This window comes from Odocoileus virginianus, chromosome 16, assembly GCF_023699985.2.
Source record: "Odocoileus virginianus isolate 20LAN1187 ecotype Illinois chromosome 16, Ovbor_1.2, whole genome shotgun sequence".
In the NCBI taxonomy this organism is placed as follows: domain Eukaryota; kingdom Metazoa; phylum Chordata; class Mammalia; order Artiodactyla; family Cervidae; genus Odocoileus; species Odocoileus virginianus.
Genome location: NC_069689.1, coordinates 10,658,473 through 10,682,075, shown reverse-complemented (window position 1 = coordinate 10,682,075; position 23,603 = coordinate 10,658,473). Strand labels below are relative to the sequence as shown.

Here is a 23,603-nt window from a genome sequence, read left to right as displayed (position 1 = left end):
CTGCCCTGGTGAACATGTTACTGCTGGAGGTGCCAACCCGTGCTCCAGTGAGAACTGGAGCAGGTTCCCAGGGGGTGAGGGGCCAGGGGACACAAGTCCCTGTCTGCCCCCGGCCCACTCGCCTGTCCCCATACAACAGAGAGCAAAGAGCCCAGGAGAAGCACTCTAGCTCCAGGCTGAGGGTCACATTGCATCCCCGGCAGAATGATTCTTGGGGGCGCGCCGCTTCCTCCTTACCTGAGTGAACCTCCCCAGGCATCTGACCGCCAGACAGGCCTCCACGGACGGAACAAACCTGCTCATCACATATTTCCCCAATTTCTCATTCCTGACACGCTTGGCTTTTGTCCACGAGTAAGCCCTCTGGGCATCTGTCCTCTCCCTTCCTTTTTTTGGGAACTAATTAGAGATTCACAGACACTTGCCAAAACCGTACAGAGAGGAGTCTCATGCACTCTTCACCTACCTTCCGCCCAGGGATACCAACTTGCATAACTGCAGTTCGGCGTCAAAAGCAGGAAACGGACCTCGGTGTAACCCACAGACATTATTCAGATTTTGCCCGTTTTATAGGCCGTCTTAATCTGATCAGGCTGCCAGAACCAAATACCGCAGACGGGTTCAACAGCAGACACTTTATTGCTCACAGTTCGGGAGGAGACGAAGTCTGAGCTCAAGCTGCTGGCCAGTCCAGTTCCTGGAGAGGACTCTCCTCTTGGTGTGCCGACAGCCGCCTTCTTGCCACATCCACACACAGGGGAGAGAGATGACCTCTCTGGGCTCCCTTTTATTAGTCACTGATCCTAACATGAGGGCTCCACCCTCTTGATCTCACCACTTCTCAGAGGTCGCACCTCTGATACATCACCCCGGGGACTAGGCGTCAACATATGAACTTGGGGTGGACGCGGCAGTCCAGAGCAGGCACTGTTGTGTGTACTTAGTTCTGTGCAATTTTGCCCCATGGGCACGTTCACGTAACCACCACCACGATCAAGATGCAGAACCATTCCATCACCTGGAGGATCCCTGAGTTGCATCCTTCTTGTCACACCACCCCTCCCCCTTATTTTCCCTCTTCCCATCTCCAGCCCCTGGCAACCCCTAAGCTGTCCTCTCATTTTGTCGTTTTGAGAACGTTGTGTGTAATGTTTCAAGGTCAGTTTTCCTCACTCAGCCTGAGGCCCCTAAGTTCCATCCTCACTGCGTGCCCCCACAGTCAGCTCCTTTCTGCTCCCAGGCAGTGCTCCACAGCCCAATGTACCATGGTTTATTTAGCTACTCATCCACTGAATGGCATTTGGATCTCCGGTTTCTGGCTATTGAAGCTGCTATGAACACCACGCACAGGTTTCTGTGCAAACAGAAGTTCTCGTTTCCCTGGGATAAATGCCCAGGAATGTAATTGCTGGCTTCTAAGGTAAGTGTTGTGCTTAGCACTTTTTTATTTTTCAACTGCCAAACTTTTCCAGAGTGGCCATTTTACTTTGCAACTAATGTATGAGAAGCTCCACTTCTCTGCATCTTCGCCAGCATTTGGTGTTAACACTATTTTTCTGAGTATTTCGTGGAATGTCCTTCAGTTGGAGGACGCTGATGTTTTTCTCAGGATTGTCACTTTTTTTTTTTTTTGCTACCCTGGGTCTTCATTTTAGCATGCAGGCTTCTCTAGTTGTGGTGTGCAGGCTCAGTTGCCCAGTGGCATGTGGGATCTTAGTTCCTGGACCTGAGGTTGAGCCTGAGTCCCCTGCATTGGAAGGCAAATCCTCAGTGACTGGGCCACCAGGGAAGACCTTGTGACTATTTTTAGTTTTGACTGTTCTAATAGGCAGGTTAGTAATATCTCACTGTGGGCTACTCTGATGGTTCAGACAGTAAAAAAAAATCTGTCTGCAATGCAGGAGACTCGAGTTGGATTCCTGGAGTTGCGAAGATCTCCTGGAGAAGGAAATGACTACACACTCCAGTATTCTTGCCTGGAAATCCGATGGACCGAGGAGCCAGGCCGGCTACAGTCCATGGGGTCACAAAGAGTTGGACACGACTGAGCAACTAAATAACAAAAACAACATCTCACTGTGGTTTTCCTTTGTGCTTCCCTAGTGGTTAGTGGTACCACACATTTTTTTTTTTCATGAACCCACTTGTCACCTGTTGTATGCTCTTGGGTAAAATGTCGGTTCCTGGTTTTTGCTCACTTTCTAACAGGATCGATTGCTTGTATGTGGTTGAGTTTTGAGAATTCTTTACATATTCCAGATAACAAGTCTTTTGTCAAATATATGCTTTGCAGGTACAAGCTACCGAGACTGTAGTTTGCTTTTTCTCTCTCTGAACAGGGTTTGTCTCATGGCTCAAAAACCTCTTAATTTCAGTGAAGGCCGGTCTGTCATTTTTGCTTTCACAGACTGTGCTTTTGGCGTCATGTCTAAGAACTTTTCACTGAGCCCTCAGATCCCAAGGAATTTTTCCTCTGAGTTTTTCTGTAAATTTCACATGTTTACACGTACGTCTTTGATCCATTTTGAGTTGATGTTCATATACAATGTGAGGTTTATTTTTAGGCCTGTGGGTGTTTAATCCCTCTGGCACCCTAGGCTGAAATATATCCTCTCTTTTTAAAAATTTTTTTATTTTATTTTTAATCAGAGGATAATTACTTTACAATATTATGATGGTTTCTGCCATACATCAACAGGAATCAGCCACAGGCATACCTCTGTCCCCTCCCTCTAGAACCTCCCACCCGCCTCCCTCCCATCCCACCCCTCTAGGTTGTCACAGAGCACCAGCTTTGAGCTCCCTGCATCATATGGCAAATTCCCACTGGCTATCTGTTTTACATATGGTAATGTGTATGTTTCAATGCCAGTCTCTCTCATCCCCTCCCTTTAATACACGGAAGTGCTCATCTTCCAGGAGCCTCACTCCAGGCCCGTCGTCCTGCACCTGACCCCTGGAACCTCCAGACCTGGCTCCATGCTCCCTTGGAGCCTCTGTCTCCCCGCTCCTGAGTCCCCCCTGCCTTCTCCCACCCCCCAGCTGTCTGGGGAGACAGGCAGAGCCCTGCCCACCACCGCTCTGCTCCCGAGCCATCCTCTGACCTCACGGTTCTCTCTCCAGACCGTCATTCCTCGGGCACTCGGCCAGCCTGGAGGAGGAGAGTGCTCGCTCCTGGACCCTGCCCCCTTGACCCCTCGCCACTCACACCTGAGTATGTCACCCCAGGTCCCCACCTGCACCCCCCGTCCCTGCAGGGCCTCCCCTCCCCTCCCCAGCCACAGTGGTCCCTCCAGTCCTCTCATCAACCTTCCCCAAATGCCCAACCTCGGCCTCCTCGAGACCACACCCTGGCGAGTCCTCTGCCCTGTCCTAACTGCCCGTGGCCCCTTCACGTCCTCCTGTAGATTCAGGGATTGTCAGAGGAGCCCTCCGATGTCCACATCCGCCTTCCAGTGCCTGGCGGGCAGGTCGCAGGCGGGCTGGCATCGCCAGGTCCAAACCTTAACTCCTCACCTCCCTCTCCTCCTGCCCACTCCTCCTCCGGGGTTCCCAGGAGGGCAGGGACCCCGCCCCCCCGAGTGGGCGTCACCCCCAGTCTCTCCTCCGCTGCCTGCTGGATCTCCCATCCATCAGCCCTTGGCCGGGTCCACTGTTCCCCTCCCTTCTGCTCCCCCCTGCAGGCCTCTTCCTGTTCAGACAGCTCCATCTCGCTGCCCTCCCTGCAGCGGGAGACGCACACCCGAACGTCTCACCTGTGCTGAGACCCTGCCCGGGTTTAACCTGCCTCCCGCTCCTGCCGCACCAAGCCCTGTGGATGCAGCCCCCACACGCCTCCCCAGCCTCCACCCCTTCCTCCATCATCCCCGGCCTCTTGCTTCTGGGTCTTCACCCGTTCCATCCCCCTGCCTGGCCCACTCTTCCACCCTTTCCTTGGGACACTTCCGGTTCAGGCTTCAGTCTCCACGGAAGCATCACATTTCCTGAGAAGCTTCTTCCTGACCCCACTCCTGCCCTGCCCCCAGGACATCCTGTATCCCCATCCACAACTGCTCATCAACATCTGCCTCATGACCCAGAGTGTAGGACTCAGGAGGACAGGCCTCAGTTTCCCCACCTGGAAGGGGCAGAATTGGACCCCAGGTGTCAAAGGACTGCATCCGCTTGGAGGTTTAGGTCTGAGCTTTATTTTGCTCGATCTCCCTGTGTGTCAAGAGAAGGGGATTGGGGGGAGGGGGGGAGGTGTGCCGAGCAGAAGAGAGAGCTATGGGGAGAAAAAAGCAAGAAAAGAAACAGCATCAGGAGGAGGGAGGCAAACCCAGGGCAGTTCAGTTTAAACGAGCCCACTTGGAGGGCAGAGCAAACCCTGGGGTCATAGGCAGGGACCAAACCGGCTGGCAGACCCCTGATGAGGGCAGGCGGAGGGTCTCAGCCCTGGAGACACCAGTTCTTCGTGAGATTCCGAGAGGCGATGCTGGGCAGGGTGGTGGCTGGGGACGAGACTGTCGGTCCCCAGAAGAAGGAGCTGGGAAACCATGGCCCCACCAGAAGGGTGTCTACAGTCTGTGAGACTCCCACCTCCTGAGTACCAAGGTCCAGTCCAGAGCATCTTCCCAAGCTCCCTCCTGGGAGACAGAGGTGCCATCTCGGGTAGATAGTGCACGTTGGCCTGGCCCTTCCTCACAACTCTCTCACCTCGAACGCTTGCCACAGAGAGCTACAAGCCAGCTGAACCCGGGGAGTCCATGGCCAGCAAAGGCAGGGGCTTAAAAGCCAGACCCCAGGCAGCCAGGTGCTCCTGGCCATGCCCTTGACTGTGGACTGCCGAGAGAGCATGTCCTTCAGTGCCCAGGGCTCATGGCCCAGCAGGGACCCAGCACCTAGCCCCATGGTTTGGCCGTGGCAAATCTGAGTGTGTTTTCACATTTAGGCTCAGCTTGGGCACGAACCACCCAGAGGAAGCTTGCTTTGGTGGTGGGGACCCATCAGGGACCCCCTACTGCCCACTGCCATCAGGGTCCATAGGCAAGAGGCTGTTGGGGGTGCATCCATCCCAGGCCAGGAGGCAGGGCCACGGGACCCGGTCCTCCCGTCAGAGAGCAGGAGGCAGACTGAGCCAGGATCAGCAGAGAGTGGTTGGCATAGCCCGGAGTGGGAACATTGACCCTGGGTCTTCTCTGCCATGTTTGGGGTCCTGCCCCCAAGTTTGGGGCAGGACTGGCCATGAGATTTGTGGGGCCCTGTGTGGAAGGAGAATGTGGGGGTCCCCTGTAGGGAGTGTTAAAGCGGTGTGGCTCTTCTGAGAATAGTTCTCCAAAGTGGGGGACCCCCAAATATTGATTGGTCTCCGTGCCAACGAGATGGATGACAACCTGTAAAAGTGGCCTGCCTGGGACTTCGCTGGCGGTCCAGCGGTTAAGACTCTGCATTTCCACTGCAGGGGGCACAGGTTCGATCCCTGGTCAGGAAACTAAGATCCCACATGCTGGTGGTTCTGCCAAAAAAACACACAAAGACCCAGCCTCCCTTTGCTCCCCCTCAAAGTGCTTCATCTTGCTCACTTTGTCTCCTCTTGCTGACTTTACGCGGTGGGGTACCTAGTGCAGGAGATGCTTCCAGATTCCTCCGTGGGTGTCCACTTAGGAAATGTCATCAGCTCGGCGCCTCTGTTTCCCCAACTGTGAAGCGAGGGTCCTGGGCCCGGCGGGGGCTGCTCTGGTCCGTCTGGAACAGGCTAGTGTGTCCCTCGGTGGGTACCCAAGGCATGGTCTTGGGGGCCGCGGAGAGAGAGCCTGGCCCCCTGGTGCCTGCCCCTCCTCACACTGCCTGCCCGTCCCTCTGGTCCTCACCCCAAACTCTGTTTTATTTTCCTCTCCTGGTGTTTTTAACAAGGATCCCACATACTTGGACCAAGCCCGGCTGTAACCCTGGAGGCCACCAATAAATTTTGTAGGCAAATAAAATTGACTGAAAATTAGCATAAGAAGCCTTAAATTAACAGGATATAATTTTATGAGTATCTTACAAACTAGTCAAAGATGTATGTCAGCCCGGGGTGAGTCAAGCCTTTCAAGTGTCTTTCATTATATAATGCTGCTAATTTTTCTCAAATGTAAGCAGTGTGTTTTCTTCCTAAACATTATGTTCTTTGTTCTGCAATTTGGAAAAATAAATTCCCTTTAAAGCCAGGCTTTGCTCAACCACAAAACAAGGCAGAGAGCAGGGATCACCGCCGCCCCTCGGTCTAGGAAGCCCCCAGCTGTGGACTGGAGAGGCTTGCTCAGAGCAGTGGAAGCTTCAGGTTCAGGGTCAAGGTACCGGGACAGTTACAGTACATTCCGCCCCAACATAGGAATGAGTTCCATTCCGAAAGTGCATTCATAAGACCACAGAGGCTGGGAGCCGGGGCGCCTCTAAACAGAGGCTGGGGAGGGAGACAGAGGTGCCAGCCCTTTTGGCTGACCGTGTCCGCTGAGAAAGGCTGGCCACCCCCTTCCCCTGGCACATGGCTGTCTGCACTTTTGGGCTTGGCCGAGGATACCGTGCAGAGAAATCCAAACCCAACGTGCACCAGGAGCTGGGCACACAGACCCGGGGCGCTCTGGCCCACCCCTAGACTGCTCACACTGCAGCATGATCCGGGCCACCTGGTGAGAGGGTCCCTACCCCCTCCAGGGCAGAGAAGGCTGCCGGGCTCGGGGTGGGGGCTAAAGGAGGCCTTAGAGACTGAACCGGCATTCGCTGGAACCTGGGTAGCATCACAGAGGTGAGTGGAGCCAAAGAGCCTTTGGGATTCACGGGGAGAGCTTCGAGGACGCGATTCCAGGGAATGCAGGACCCACAAGGGGCCCATCCCACAGGCTGCAGGTTTGGAGACGTAAATGACTGGGGAAACGGGGCTGACACTGATTCCAAGCTGATTGCCCCCGTGGGTCAAGAAGATGGATGTTGGCGAAACGGGGCTGAGGCTGTCATGGGTGCCAGGCTCCTGAGCAACACATAGGCGTAGGAGCTGGGAGGTTTCCCCTCTGTTCTGGAGTCCTCTGTTTAGTTTTCTAAGGAGGCAGATCTGTGCGGAAAGTTCAGAGGCAGATCTGGTCTGGGTGGGGTAGGGGGGGGGCCTTAGCATTCAGAGGGTTGTGGGGCCAGGTGAGACCACCTGGGGAGGGGGACAGAGATGCAGGTGGGGAGCTGGAATGGTGTGGTTGCCTGGCAGGAGAAAACGGGGACCCGGGCATCACACCCAGAACACAAGAGCCACTGTCAGAAGCCACGGAACACACACCGTGGGCCCCTCCCTGATCCCCAGCAGACTCCTAAAGCCCTTGGGATTTCCAAAGCGCCAAGAGCGCCGACAGTGTCTCTTGTTCCAATGTTTTGTCCCTGCTCCCAGTTCTGACACAGAGCTCCTAAACCCCTCAGAAGTTCCTGGGAGATAGGAGTGTCTTTTGTTCTCATGAGGCCACTCTGGGTGGGCTCCTGGATGTGGCTGGCCACCAGGAAGTTGGAGATATGATTAGAAGCCTGAAACTTTCAGCCCTGTCTCCCTACCTCCAGAGGGGAGAGGGGCTGGAGATGAACCTGATGGCTGATTACTCCCCGTAAGGAAGTCCCCCTGGACCCCAACACTAGCAGGTTTGGGGAGCCTCCAGTTGGGTGAATATCCACATAAAGGGAGGGTGATGCACCCCAACTCCCCAGGGCCAGACACTCCTCTGCCCAGGACCCTCCCAACCCCTGCCTATGTGTCTCTCCATCTGGATGTACATCTGTGTCCCTTTTCACATCCTTTCATGAACTGGTAAATGTAAATAAGTGTTTCCCTGGATTGGGAGCCATTCAGGCAAATTAACTGAACCCAGAGGGGCTCATGGGAAACTCCGATTTGCGGACTCTGTGAGACCGAAGTGGTGGATGTCCTAGCTCCCGATACTGAAGAGAGTTGTCGGTGTCTCACCATTATGTTCAGGCCTGCCCCCCTGCATCTTCAAGGTCACTATCAGTGTCCAGGAGGCCCCTGTGAAAGGCAGTGGGCAGAGTGGCGGACTTGACCGAAACTCCAAGGACACGCTCCTTGTTCTAAAGAGGAGCCCAGAGGGGAGGACGAGTGGGAAGAACGCAAGCTCAAACTGTCCCAAAGCTTCCTAGCTGCGGTTTCCTTGGGCACCTGCTGTGCACCCAGCTGATGTCAGGGGCTTCCCAGCCCTCAGGACCCGCAGGGACAAAGGCAGGGTCAGCCGCACACGGCAGACCAGAAGCCGCTGAGCGGCCCCAGGTGAGCAGACAGGACCGGATGCAAAGCCTCCTGCTCACCTCGCTCTTAACCCACCCTCTTGGCCCCTGAGTGCTGGCCACGACAGAAACTTCTCCCAAGCACAGAAGTAAGGGTGTCACACCTGCCCCCTGAGCGTGTCCGCTGATTCCCACGCGGGAAGGTCTGCAGGACGGAGATGCAGGTCGTGCCAGGGCTGCGGCTGGCTCCAGTGCTGCCGAGGGGCCACAGTCACAGCGAGCCGGTCCCCACCACAGGGGTCTCTGAGCTGACGGATTTCTGGGGTGTGAGGTCAACACGAAACCGTCTCCCGGCAACCCCCATCGTGCTCCGGGGCCAGATGCTGTGCAATGAGCGGCCCGTGGAGGTATCTCAGTCCGCAGTCACCCGGTCCAGCCTGCTGCCTCTGCCTCCGATTTGTGCCGCCTGACCCCTAGCCCAGACTCGCCTTCCATGGACGTCTGGCTGCAGAAAGAGAACGCTCTCGCGGTATACACACAAGTCCAGGCCACGTGGCAGGCTGATTCTCACTGAGCGCTGGCACGTTGGCACCTGGCCTGTCAACTTGGCTCTAGGAAATCCACTCCATGAAACCTGGATTCAGGAAACCCCCAAAGTCCATCAGAGACAACCTGTCAGCCTCCAACTCACCACGGGCCCAAGAAGCACGCTCCTCAGCTCTTCACTGCAAGTCCCTGCAGTCACTTCCTGTATCCCTTTCTTTCTTGTCCCTGTCTGGGTAGTTCGGTCACTTCCAACGTTCTCCTTGGAGGTGACCCAGGGCAAAGGGGTGTGACATGTGCAGAGGACACCTCAGGGTGGGGAGCACCTCTCACACTGAGCACATGGGCCCCCAGACAGGTGTCTCTTGCAGAGCAGGGATGGGCTGCCTCCAGGAGAAAGAAGCACCCATAATTTTTGCACTTGTGATTAGAAAGCAGCTCCTTGGGGAGATGTAGGATTTGAGGATAGGGATGGGAATAGTCAGAACATGCCCCCAAAGGCCAGTGCTGGCAGATGGGAGGGTGTGGAATTACTGGAGATGCTGAATAGGGGATGGAGCAGTCTGGACCGGCTGCTGAGATGAAGCACCGCAGATGGGGCAGTTCCAGCAACAGACATGTGCGTGCGTGTGTGCTGAGTTGCTTCAATCATGTCCGACTCTTTGCAGCCCTATGGACTGTAGCCCACCAGGCTCCTCTGTCCATGGGGATTCTCCAGGCAAGAATACAGGAGTGGATTGCCACGCCCTTCTCCAGGGGATCTTCCTGACCCAGAGATCGAACTAGCATGTCTTACCTCTTACGCATTGGCAAGCGGGCTCTTTACCACTAGCAACACCTGGGAAGTCCAACAATAGACACAGTTCAGTTCAGTTCAGTCACTCAGTTGTGTCCGACTCTTTGCAACTGTATGGACTGCATCACGCCAGGCCTCCCCGTCCATCACCAACTCCCAGAGCTTGCTCAAACTCATATCCAGTAAGTTGGTGATGCCATCCAACCATCTCATCTTCTGTCGTCCCCTTCTCCTCCTGCCCTCAATCTTTCCCAGCATCAGGGTCTTTTCAAATGAGTCCGCTCTTCACATCAGGTGGTCTAAGTATTGGAGTTTCAGCTTCAACATCAGTCCTTCCAATGAATATTCAGGACTGATTTCCTTTAGACTGGGCTGGTTGGATCTCTTTGCAGGCCAAGGGACTCTGAAGAGTCTTCTCCAACACCACAGTTCAAAAGCATCAATTCTGTGGAGCTCAGCTTTCTTTGTAGTCCAACTCTCATATCTATACATGCCTACTGGAAAAACCATAGCCTTGACTAGACAGACTTTTGTTGGCAAACTGATGTCTCTGCTTTTTAATAGACACATTGTCTCACAATTCTGGAGCCTGGAAAGTTGGAGGTCAAGGTACTGCCACGGTTACAGTAACCACCCCAACATAGGAATGAGTTCCATTCCAAAAGTGCATTCATAAGTCCAATGTGTTTGTAAGTCCAACAAAGTTAGCTTAAGTACCCAACTAACACAGTTAGCTATACAGCACTATACTATAGTAGGTTTACAATACTTTTCACACAAATGATATGTAAAAAACAAACACAAAAAATAAAACATGTTCCATCTTACAGGACAGGACCTTGAAAAGTACAGCAGTGCAGTACAACGGCTGGCGTACGGGGGTTGGCATCGCGTGAACGGGCAAGAAGAGTTACTGACCGGAGCAGCAGGAGGAGGTGGGAGATGGTGGAGCTGGGGGTAGTCAGCAATGGGAGACGGCGGGGGCGGGGGCAAGCTGTGACGTCACTCACACCTGACGTCGACGGAACAGGTTCCGGTTCCTCGCTGGATCCAGGTGCGCGTTCACATCTTTGAAAGTTCTCACCTTGAAGGTTCTTACAAGGGGATCTGATGCAGTCTCTTCTAAGGCCTCTCCCCTTGGCTTGGAGAGAACTGTCTTCTCTGCGTCTTCACACCCTCTCCCCTCCGTCAGCATCCCTGTCCTGCTCTCCCCTATCTCATGAGGACATCAGACTGATCGGATTAGGGTCCACTCTGACGAGCTCATTGTAACTTGTTATTTCACAAGGACCCAGTCTCCAACCACAGTCACATTCTAGGGACTGGGAGATTGGTAGAGGGGTGCAGGTAGGACTTCAACATGTGAATTTGTAGAGGGTGGGGCACACAATTTAGTTCACACCAGGGAATGAAGGTTGTGTCTAAAGAATTTGAAAACGAACATGGAACATAAAGTTTGAGTCCCCCACCCCCACCCCGCCCCACCCCAGTTCCCCTGGTTCTGGGCGGAAGCGAGACAGTGGGACAGTCAGACCTGACCAGTTAATCAGCAAGCTTTCAGCGAGGATTGTCAAGTGATAAATGAGCATTAACACACTTCTCATCAAGTGCTTTAATCTGCCCTGAAATCAGCCAAGTATTCATCTTGATGATGCTGATTTTCCAGGAAAATTAAATAATTGCAGCCCAGGTGGGCGGGCCTCAGTCACCCCCACATTTTCCCGTCCTTCTGATCATCCCAAGGGCCCTTGCTCAGCTCCTTGTCTGCCAGGGTGATGGAGTCCGTTCTTACGGACACTCGAGAAGCCTCTTGTGCACGTCTGGACTCCGCAGGACGCAGACAGCTAATTCCTGAGAGTCGAGGGGATGGGGGCTGTCACTGGTCCACAGTCTCTGGACATGAGTCATCTAAGGGTCTGTAGTAATGACTATTCCCGCAGAGCGTGGGCTGGGTGGAAAAATTGATCAGAAACTTCATGTCTTCCCAGCCCCTGCCAGGTCTTAAAACTTTCAGAATTACAGAGAAGAGGAAAGCTGGGCTGGGGAGCCCTAATGGAAGCCCCATATAAGATAGGTTAGGTGAGGTGATGCTCTAAAAACAAGCAGCCATCCCAACCCCCATTTCAGTGGCCCCTGTCTCTACTCACCCCACGCATCCATCCTGGGGGGCCTCCCTCTCTCTTAATTATCTCTGCTCTGCACCCCAAGCAGTCAGCTCAGCCCCCACCCCCCAGGACACTGCTGGCCCTAGACTCATGAAGAAACAGCCTCCAGCTCTTAAATCTGCTCTTCCCACTCACGTTCACAGGTGGAGAAGGCAATCCTGCAGCCCAGAGGGGGAAGGGGTAGAACACTCACAGTGGGACAACAGCCTGCCTCACCCACCTCTCCTCAGCCCCTAGAAAGACCTCCTCCCAGGGAAAGAAGCACCAGGACCACCGAAAGTCTCCAGCATAAAAGAAAATCCAAGCAGAGGAAGACAGGGCCTTCTGGGGGGTGTCAGTGAGGTCTTTTGTTCTGGGAGCACCTTGGAGACCAACCTCCACATCCCACGATGTATATATTTTTAAATTTGCATGTTAGCTTCAGACAATTGAGTTCATTGCACTCCTTACTTCATGGTATACACTTACTGTCTATTATCTTTCATGTTATTAATCTTCACCTTTTGTCCCCAATTTTCATCTTTATTTTTGCCTTGCCTCTGAAGGTGCTCACTGGAATTATCTTATCTACAGTCATCATATTAAAAAGCAGAGACATCACTTTGCCAACAAAGGTCCATATAGTCAAAGCTATGGTTTCTCCAGTAGTCATGCATGGACGTGAGAGTTGGACTGTAAAGAAGGTTGAGCACTGAATAACTGATGCTTTTGAATTGTGGTGCTGGAGGAGACTCTTGAGAAGCCCTTGGATTGCAGGGAGATAAAACCAGTCAATCCTTGAGGAAATCAACCCTGAATATTCATTGGAAGGACAGATGCTGAAGCTGAAGCTTTAATACTATGGCCACCTGATGTGAAGAGCTGACTCATTAGAAAAGACCCTGATGCTGGGAAAGATTGAAGGCAAAAGGAGAAGGGGCCGCAGAGGATGAGATGGTTGGATGGCATCACTGACTCAGTGGACATGAATCTGAGCAAACACCAGGAGATAGTGAGGGACGGGGAAGCCTGTCGTGCGCCCGTCCATGGGGTCGCAAAGAGTCAGCCACGACTTAGCAACTGAACAATAACAATAACAACACATTCTGGAATTCAGGCAGACCTCGGCGATCCTGCAGGTTGGGTTTCAGAACTCTGCAGTAAAGCCACTATACCAAAAGACAAATCACACAAATTTCTTGGCTTCCAAGTGCATCTAAAAGTTATGCTTACATTATATTGCTAAGGAACCAACACAGTGTTATTCTCCAGGCAAGAATACTGGGGTAGGTAGTCACTCCTTCTCCAGGGACTCTTCCTGACCCAGAGATCAAACCTGGGTCTCCTGCCTTGTAGGCAGATTCTCTACCATTGGAGCCGTCAGGGCAGTCTCATAGTGTTATAGGTCAATTGTAATTCAAAACTAAACAAGCTCATGGAAAAAGAGATCAGATTTGTGGTTACCCAAGGCGAGAATTTGGGAGGGGGGTATTGGATACAGATAGTCAAAAGACACAAACTTCTAATTATAAAATAAACAGATAATAGGAACCCAATGCAGAACAGAATAAACATAATTAACACTACTGTACATTACCTATGAAAGTTAAGAGAATAACCCCCAAGAATTGATACCACAAGAAAAACATTTTTTTCTGTTTCTTTAATTTCATATTTATGAGATGATGGATGTTCACTCACCTTATTGTGGTCACCGTGTCATGATGCGTATAAGTCAAATCATTATGCTTTGTATCTCTTCAATTATACAGCGCTCTATGTCAACTGCATCTCAATAAACCTGGAAGAAAAAGAAAGTGATGTTTATGCCATACTGTTAAGTATACTAAGTGTGCGAGAGCATATGTCTAAAAAGCAATGTGCACCTTAATTAAAAAACACTTTATTGCTCAAAAACGCTAGCCATCATCTGAAACTTCAGTGAGTGGTAATCTGTTTGCAAGAGTAACATCCAGGATCACTGATCACCAATCAGCATAACAAATATAATAATAATAATAATAAAAGAAGTTTGGAATGAGGCGAGAATTACCAAAACCAGACACAGAGACGCAAAGTGAGCAAGCACTGCTGGAAAAACAGCACCAATCGACCTTCTTGACACTGGGTCGCCAGAGAAACCCTTAACTTGTAAAAACCGCAGTATCTGTGAAGCGCAGTAAAACGAGGTCTGCCTGTAAGCATTTAACTTTGCAAAACACGTAACTGTTGTGTTTTCTTGGTAAGTGTTGTTTCCGTGGTAAGGACATTTTGTTGTGCTATAAAGCTCCTGTTTCCTACTTTTTTCATTCAACAATATGCCTTAAAAATCTGTCCGTGCTGCTTGCTACTGTGTACGACGCTCCTTCAGCGACTCCGACGGTGCTACGGAGTCCCGCAGCCCACACTCTCATTTTCCCTGCGCCTTCCCTGGCCACGAAATGTGGGCTGTCTCCTCCTCATCTGGGGCTGCAAGGAAGGTCCTTTTGTGCATGCCCTGGTCCCATCCACGCCGTGGACTAAGGTGGGGGATGACGGAGTGACAAGCCACTCAACACAATGTGACACGTGTCCCCAGACTGTCCCCAGCACAGGGCACTCAGGTCCCCCACCGCCCTTCACCTCTACCCGCACCTGGATTCTCCAACTCATCTTTTTACAAAATCAGCACCTTGTGACTATTTTTGCTTTGTCCCCCAAATTACTACTGAAATTGAGCTATCTTTTCACATCCTCATTGGCTTTTCACGTTTTTCCTTCTTCCAACTGCCCATCATTCTCTGCGGGTGGCTGATCTCTTACCGATTCGTCAGGGCCCCCTGCATGTTCTAGATAGTAATCCCCTATCAGTTCCAATGTTGTAAACACCACATTACAACCTGTCGCCTGCCTACTATTCTATTTCCCATGGATCCACATCTTTAATTTCACTGTCGCCAAATCCATCAGCATGTCATCATCTGGGTTGTGATGTGTAAAGGATTATCTTTCACAAGTCTCACCCCATCTGAAAGCTGCAAAAGTAGGCTGCACACTTCTTATTAATTCTATAATTTTACTCCTCACCAGGGGCTTCCCTGATGGCTCAGTGGTAAAGAATCCTGCCAAGCAGGAGATGCAGGTTCAGTGTCTGGGTCGGGAAGATCTCCTGGAAAAGGAAAGGGCAACCCACCGCAGTATTGCTGCCTGGAGAATCCCACGGACAGAGGAGCCCGGCAGGCTGCAATCCACGGGGTCGTAAGAGTTGGACACAGCTGAGCACACAGCCACCCATGCAGGAGACTCTTGAGTAGAAGTGAACAGCCCTGATGTGATTAAGGCTCTTTATATTAAAAGCTTCCAGAAAACATGCTGCTCTGTGGACAAACTTTAGATTCATTTCTTTTCATGCTGGAAACAGGACAAGTAGAGACACCACAGCTATTCATGTTATCGTAGGAGGCTCTGGCTAATCCCATAACATGGGAAAATGAAGGGCTAGGAAGAGGAGAAGGAAGAGGCACCTCTGTCATTACCCAGATTATATATCATCTACATAGAAACCCACCAGAAAGAACAGAAAATTGATTGGAACTAATAATAGAGTTTAGCAAGATTGCTGAATACAAGATCAGCTTACTAAAATTAGTGGTTTTCCTCTGCACCAGTATTAACTAATTAGAAATATAATAGAAAGAGAGATACATTCACCAGCAGAGCACGGACGATGAAGTACCTAGAAATGAAGGCAGAAATGAATGGAGAAAACCATTACAAAGGAAACTATTAAAATGTGAAAATTGTGAGGTCCACAAAAGAAGACGTGTGACAAAACGGAGAAAGAAAATGGAAAACAATGAAAGGACACGGTATTGGTCTCTTCGGGCCGCCGTCACAACATACTGTAGACGGAGGGCTGGGGCATGAGGCTGGAATAACAGAAATGTATTTCTCACAGTTCTGGAAGCCGAGGGTCTGAGATCAGGGTGCCGGCATGGCCGGGTTCCGGCGAGACCCCTCTTCCTGGCTTGCAGGCGGCTGCCGTCTTGCTGGGCCTTCAGGTGATGAAGCAAGACAGAGAGCAAGTTCTCTGGTGTCCCTTCAGTCCCTAGTTCAAGTTCAGCTCGCTGGACGGGAGCACTCCAGGCTTCCCTGTTCTTCACTATCTCCCGGAGTTTGTTCCAATTCATGGCCATTCAGTCTGTGTCCCTTCTTACTAGGGCACTAATCCCATCATTCGGACCCTCCAACATGACCTCATCTAACCCTAACTACCTGCCCAATGCCCCATCTCCAAACACCATCACACTGGGGATTAGGACTTGAACCTATACATTTGGGGAAGACCAAGCATCCAGTCCATAACAGACATAAAGGAAAACAAGAATAAAGGAGAAAGAAAGACTCTTTCTATAGGTGCTTAATCTGTTGTCAACAGACCTTTGCTATTGCCAAAGATCTGCTGCTAACAAAGGTCCATCTAGTCAAAGCTATGGTTTTTCTAGTAGTCATGTATGGATGTGAGAGTTGAACCATAAAGAAAGCTGAGTGCCAAAGAATTGATGCTTTAAAATTGTGGTGTTGAAGAAGACTCTTGAGAGTCCCTTGGACTGCAAGGAGATCCAACCAGTCCATCCTAAAGGAAATCAGTCCTAAATATTTATTGGAAGGACTGATGCTGAAGCTGAAACTCCAATACTTTGGCCACCTGATGTGAAGAACTGACTCATTGGAAAAGACCCTGATGCTGGGAAAGATTGAAGGCAAGAGGAGAAGGGGATGACAGAGGATGAGATGGTTGGATGGCATCACCGACTCAATGGACATGGGTTTGAGTAAACTCTGGGAGTTGGTGATGGACATGGAAGCCTGGTGTACTGCCGTCCATGGGTTTACAAAGAATTGGACACAACTGAGCGACTGAACTGAACCGATGGGTGCTTAAAATTGTAAAAAGCGCATATTTTCCCATATTAATCTATAAATTCAACATAATTGTGTGAAAATGCCAGCTGAATTTCTGGATGGATTTTAACACATTCTGAAACATGTTGAAGCCAGAGTGTCCCCAAATTGCCAGGTCTGGTTTGAAAGAGAAGGGCCCAGAGTTGGTGGTGGTGGTTGGCTATACAATGGAGGCATTCTGCAAGGACCATGGATTCGTTTTCACTGCTGTGTAACAGACTATATTCTTTACCATTAGTGCCTTAAAATCACAAAAACTTCATCAAATACTCTTCTTCATGTGTTGAGTCATTTTGTTCCTTTGGTCTGATAACATGGTAAATAACATTGATACAATTTCTGGTGTTAGACTGTTCTTGCACTCCTGGAATAAACCTGACTAGATAATTTTTCAAAATACACTGTAGGGTTAATTAGTTAGCGGCTTATTCAGAATTTTGCCTCTTTTTTACAAGTGAAATAGACTTATTGTTTTCCTCATATTGGTCATAGTTGAACTTGAGATAAATGCTATTTTTGCCTCATAAAATGGAGTTGGGCAGATTTCCTTATTTTCTATTTATTTTGTTTTCTGAAACAATTTCTCTAAGAGTATCTATCTGGTCCTTAACTGTTTTGTAGAACTCTCATCTAAAGCTCTCTATGCCTGAGGATTCTTTGAGGGGAATGCCTTCGATTGTTATTTCAATTTCTTAAGAGCTCAAGTTTATTATGTTATTTCAATCTTCTGTCTCTTCGCTTCATGCTTTTGACTGCTTGATCTAATGATCTATCAGCTTCTAAGAGGGAGATTTTAAATGATGGTTTTAATTGCTGATTTATCTAGTTTTCTCCACAGTGACATTGCTTGTGGCTTCATGTATCTCAATGTTATCTTATCAGGAGAATATATGTTTGTGTTTGTTATATTTTTTCCACAATACCCTTTTCAATGAGGTGAAATTTCTGTAAAATTTTTTTTAGAACTTTAAAAAAATTTTATTGAACTGATGTATAATACCCAATTCACATATAATTAAATGCACAGATCAGAAGTATACAAATGTGTACACATGTACGTAACTCCCAACTCAAGATACGTAACATTTTATCATTCCAGGTAATTACCACCTGGCCCATTCCAGTCTTTGTTCTAACTTTCCAACAAAAACTAACTTGCCTATATTGCCTGTTGTAGAACTTCCCATAAATTAGAATTGTACAGTAGGCTCTCTCATTTGTTTTTAGACTAATCCACTCAACGTAATGCTTTGGCTATTCATTCATGCTCTTGCATATGTCAATCACACATTCCTTTTTACTGCCAAGTAGTAAGTAAACCATGATTGGTTTAATCCATTATCTTGTTGATGGCCATTTAGGTTATTTTCAGGTTTTAGTTATCATAAATAAAATGTCTATAAATAATTTCATATAAATTTCTTATTTCATATCTCTTAGGTAAGTACCTAAGAGTAGAATTGCTTGATTATTGATTTAGTGTATGTTACTTTTATAAGAAATCATCAAAGAATTTTCCAAAGTAGTCGTAGCACTTGATACTTTCACAGTAACTTATGAAAAGCCTGATTGTTATATATTCTCAGTTACCCTTGATACTGTCAGGTTTTAATTTTAGTCATTCTATAGGTATGAAATGTGTTAAATTCATTGCAGCATTAAACTGCATTTCTCTGATCACTAATAATGCTAAGCACCTTTTCACGAATGTATTGGCCATTTGTATATATTTTTCTGTGAAGTATTTATGCAAATAAGAGAACTAAAAAGCCTCTTGAGGAAAGTGAAAGAGAAAAGTGAAAAAGTTGGTTTAAAACTCAACATTCAAAAACCTAAGATCATGGAATCCACTGATGGGGAAACACTGGAAACAGGGAAAGGCTTTATTTTCTTGGGCTCCAAAATCACTGCAGATGTGTGAGTGCAGCCATGAAATTAAAAGACGCTTGCTCCTTGGAAGAAAAGCTATAACCAACCTAGACAGCATGTTAAAAAGCAGAGACATCACTTTGTCAACAAAGGTCCATCTAGTCAAAGTTATGGTTTTTCCTCTAGTCATGTATGGATGTGAGAGTTGGACCATAAAGAAAGCTGAGTGCCGAAGAATTGATGCTTTTGAACTTTGGCATTGGAGAAGACTCTTGAGAGTCCCTTGGACTGCAAGGAGATCCAACCAGTCAATTCTAAAGGAAATAAGTCCTGAATATTTATTAGAAGGACTGATGCTGAAGCTGAAACTCCAATACTTTGGTCAGCTGATGCAACTAACTCATTGGAAAAGACCCCGATGGTGGGAAAGATTGAAGGCAAGAGGAGAAGGGGACAACAGAGGATAAGATGGTTGGATGGTATCACTGATGTGATGGACATGAGTTTGAGCAAGTTCCAGGAGTTGGTGATGGACAGTGAAACCTGGTGTGCTGCAGTCCATGGGGTTGCAAAGAGTCAGACACAAGTGAGTGACTGAACTGAACTGATCTATGCAAATATTTTGCTCATATTTTATAGGACTACCTTTTTCATTTTGATTTATAGTAGTTATATATGTATTCAGGCTATAAGTCCTTTTTCCAATATATGTACTGTAAATATTTTCTCCCAATCTGTTGCTTGCATTTTCACTTTACTAAAGGAGTCTTTTAATGAGCAGAGCTGAAATCTTAAATTTTTTACAAAATCCAATTTATCACTCTTTTCTTCTATGGTTAGCATTTTGGAACCCTCTCTAAGCATACATGTTCACATGAAGGTCTCACAGATATTTTCCAGTGATGTAGCCTTTAAATTTCCAGTGTGTGTCAATAGTTCACAACAAAACAATTATATATGGTGTGAGGATACAGTCAAGATTCATTTTTTTCCCCATATGGATATCAAGTTGTTGCAGTATCATTTGTTGGAAGGAGTTTCCTTTCCCTCTGGAATTACACTGGAGTTTTCATCACATTTCAATTGGCCCTATACGTGTGAATCTACTTCTAGACGTTATATCTTGCTAAATTATCTGTTTATCTAACCACATGGCAATACCATACTGAAATAATTACTGTAGCACTTTAGCCATTCTTGAAATCGAGTTATGCAGGTCCATCAGCACTGCTTATATTGTACATGCTTGTGTTGAGTATTCTATCCTCTTTTGTTGTTGTTTAGTTGCTCAGTTGCGTCCAACTCTGAGACCCCATGGACTGCAGTACATTTATTGAGATATAATAATTTACATTCAACTAATTGCTTATATTTTAAGTGTACAATTTGATAGGATTTTATATATATATATATATATATATATATATATATATATATATATGCATGTATATCTGTGAAACCATGATCACTATCAGGAAAATAAAGACATCCATCATGCCCTGAAGTTTTCTTTGGTCTCTTTGTGATCTTTATATTCCCTCCTCCTCCTTCTTCCAGGGAAACATTGATATGCTTTCCACACTACAGATTATCCTATATTTTCTAGAGTTCATACATATAGAATCCACTGTATGTACACTTTTTTTATCTGCTTTATTTCACTCAATTTTCCTGAGATACATACCTGTTAAGTATATCAAAGTTTCTTTTATTTTATTGCTCAGTAGTATTTCATTGCACAAATGTACTAAAATTTATCTGTCCTTCTACTGGTTGCTGGATATTTGGGGTTGCTTCCCATTTGGAGGCATTACAAACAGAACCACTATGAATATTCATGTACCAGTATTTGTGACGACATATGCTTTCTTTCCTCTTATGTAAGTATCTGAGAGGGGAGTGGCCCGAACATATGGTTGGGGTACATTTAACTTTTCAAGGAACTGTCAAACTGCTTTTCAAAGTGGTTGTACCATTCTGCACCCACACCAGCAGGATGTGAGTTTCGGTAGCTCCACATTTTTGTCAACATTTGGTTTGGTCAGTCTTTTGATTTGAGCCATACTCTCTAGCATGAAGTGGTATTTCATTGTAGTATTTTAATTTTCTATTGGAATATAGCTGATTTACAATGTTATGTTAGTTTCAGGTGTACTGCAAAGTGATTCAATTATACATATCTTTTCTTTTTCACATGCTTTTCCCATATATGTTATGATAGAGTATTGAGTACAGTTCACTGTGCTATGCAGTAAGTCCATGTTGTTCAGTTCATGCATATACCTGTGTGTACATAGTAATCTCAAACTCCTAACGTATTCCTCCCCTGTTTTCCCCTTTAGTTACCAAAAGTTAATATTCTATGTCTGCAAATCTATTTCTGTTTTGTAAATAATTTCACTTGTATCTTTTTTTTAGATTCCACACACAAGTAATACCATATCTGGCCTACTTCACTTAGCACGATCATCTCTAGGTCCATCCATGTTACTACAAACGATACTATTTCATTCTTTTCAAAGGCTGAGTAGTATTCCATTGTATTTATGTCCTGCATCCTCTTTATCCAGTCATTTGTTGATGGTTTAGGTTGCTTCCATGTCTCAGCTATTGTAACTAGTGCTGCTATGAACACTGGGGTACATGCACCTTTTCAAATTATGGTTTTCTCCAGATATAAGCCCAGGAGTGGTGCTGGATCATAAGGAAGCTCTTTTGTTTTTTAAGGAAACTCCATACTGTAGTTCAATGTGTAGTTCACTAATGATGGTGATGTTGAGCCTATTTCTCTTGTTTATTTTCCATCTACATGGAGAAGTGTATATTCAACTATTTGTCCATTTAAAAAATTAGGTTGTGTTTTCTTACTATTATCTTAAACATTTATTTATATACAGTCCAAACACAAGTCCTTTATCAGATATGTGCTTTGAAAATATTTCCTCCTAGTCTGTTGCTTGTCCTTTCATTCCCTTAAGAATATCTTTTGAAGGACAGTTTTCACTTTTGATGAAGCACAATTTATCCGTTTGTTCTTTCATGAATCATGCTGTTAATATCACGTCCAAGAAATCTTTGCCTAACTCAAAGTCACGAAAAATTCTTTCAGTGTTTTCCTTTAGAAGATTTACGATTTTAGGTTTTTCATTTAGGTCTAAGACTCATTTTGAGTTAATTTTTGTATATGGTGCAAGCTACAGATCAAAGTTCAACTTATAGGCTACAGGTATCCAGCACCATTTGTTGAAAAGACCTCCATTTCCTCGTTTTTTGTACTTTTGTCAAAAATCAATTCTGCAGTCTAATTTTCAACTCGCTTTTCTGTTCCATTAACCTATTTGTCATTCAGGTGGTCAATATCATACTACTGCTTGTTTTTTAACATAGTTACAAAACGTTTTTTCTTATGGTGAGGACTTTTAAGATCTACTCTCTTAGCAACTTTCCAAAATGCAGTACAGTATTACTCATTATAGTCATCATGCTATACATCATATCCTGATGATTTACTAATTTAATAATTGAAGATTTTACCTTTCACCCCTTCACCTACTTTACCCACTCCTCCACCCTGCCTCTGGCAACCACCAGTCTCTTCTCTGCATCTATGAGCTTGGTTTTTATTGTTGGTTAAAATTCCACGTGTAAGTGAGATCTTCCATTGGCCAGACTGGGTTGGCCAAAAAGTTTGTCTGGGTTTACAGACAAACCCGAACGAACTTTGATTCACCCTCAGATAGTTAAAGAAACTGCCTGCAATGCAGAAGATTAGGGTTCAATCCCTGGGTCAGAAAGATCCCCTGGAGAAGGGCATGGCAACCTACTCCAGTATTCTTGCCTGGAGTATCCCATGGACAAAGGAGCCTGGTGGACTTCGGTCCATGGGGCCGCAAAGAGTCACACAACTGAGCAATCTAACACTCCAATATTTCTCTCTCTGACTTAATTCACTTAAATTCACTTAATTCACTAAATGCCCTCAAGGTCCACCCATGTTGTCACAAATGACAAGATTTCATTCTTTTAAGGGCTGGATATTTCACTGCACATGTATTGTTTCATCCATTCATCCAGCGATGGACACTTAGGTTGTTTCCATGTCTTGGCCATTGTGAATAATGCTGCAGCAAACATGGGGTGATGTATCTATCATTTCAAATTAATGTTTTGACATTATAGTTTTTTTTAATAAGTCAAAATCAGATAGACTTAGACTTCTAACTTTACTTTTATTTTTATAGTTATTTTGGCCATGTTAGGTCCTATGCATTTTTTTTCATTTATTTTTATTAGCTGGGGGCTAATTACTTTATAATATTGTAGTGGTTTTTGCCATACATTGATATGAATCAGCCATGGATTTACATGTGTTCCCCATCCTGGTCCCCCCTCCCAGTCCTATGTATTTTTATAAAAACTTTAGAATCATCTTTTCCATTTCTACCAAAAAAAGGGGGCTGTTGGGATTTTTATTGTGACTGCACTGATCCTATAGATCAATTTGAGCTGATTTGGAATTTTAACAATCGGTGATTTTCTGATTCATGAACAAGAGACGTCTCCTGCAACGGCTCAAAGGACGTGTGTATTAGACTTGAAGACGTCCTACGGAAGCCTGATGCTTCTTTTCTTAAGCTTCTTCTCTGCATATTTCATATTGGGTGTGTTCTATTGCTACATCTGAAAATTCACTCTTATTCTGCAATGTCTGATATGCTGTTAATTCCATCCAGTAGATTTTTCATCACAACATTGCAGTTTTCATCTCCAGATATTCAGTTTGCATCTTTTTTTATATTCTCCATGGCTCTACTTAACTTTTGAACATATGGCATACCGTTATAATAACTGCTTTGATGTCCTTGTCTGTTAGTTCTAACACACTTCTGGACTGGATTTGACTGACTGATTATTCTCCTCATTATGGGACTTAACGTCTCTGCTAATTTGCAGCCTGATCATCTTTGTTTGGATTCCAGACATTGTGAATTTTTACCTTGTCGGGTGCCAGAAGCATAAACATAAATATTCCTGAGCTGTGCTCTGAGCTGCAGTTAAATTGCTTGCAAACCGTT

General features: G+C 46.7%; 1 long non-coding RNA gene across 2 annotated transcripts in view; it reads right to left on the bottom strand.

Annotated features, from left to right (window-relative positions):
- LOC110150512 (uncharacterized) overlaps positions 1-23,603 on the bottom strand; it is a 233,079-nt gene that overhangs the window by 5,598 nt on the left and 203,878 nt on the right. For both annotated transcript variants that reach the window (XR_011491741.1, XR_011491740.1), the window contains one exon: positions 13,417-13,516. This is a non-coding gene — a long non-coding RNA (uncharacterized lncRNA). The remainder of the gene's footprint in view (positions 1-13,416; positions 13,517-23,603) is intronic.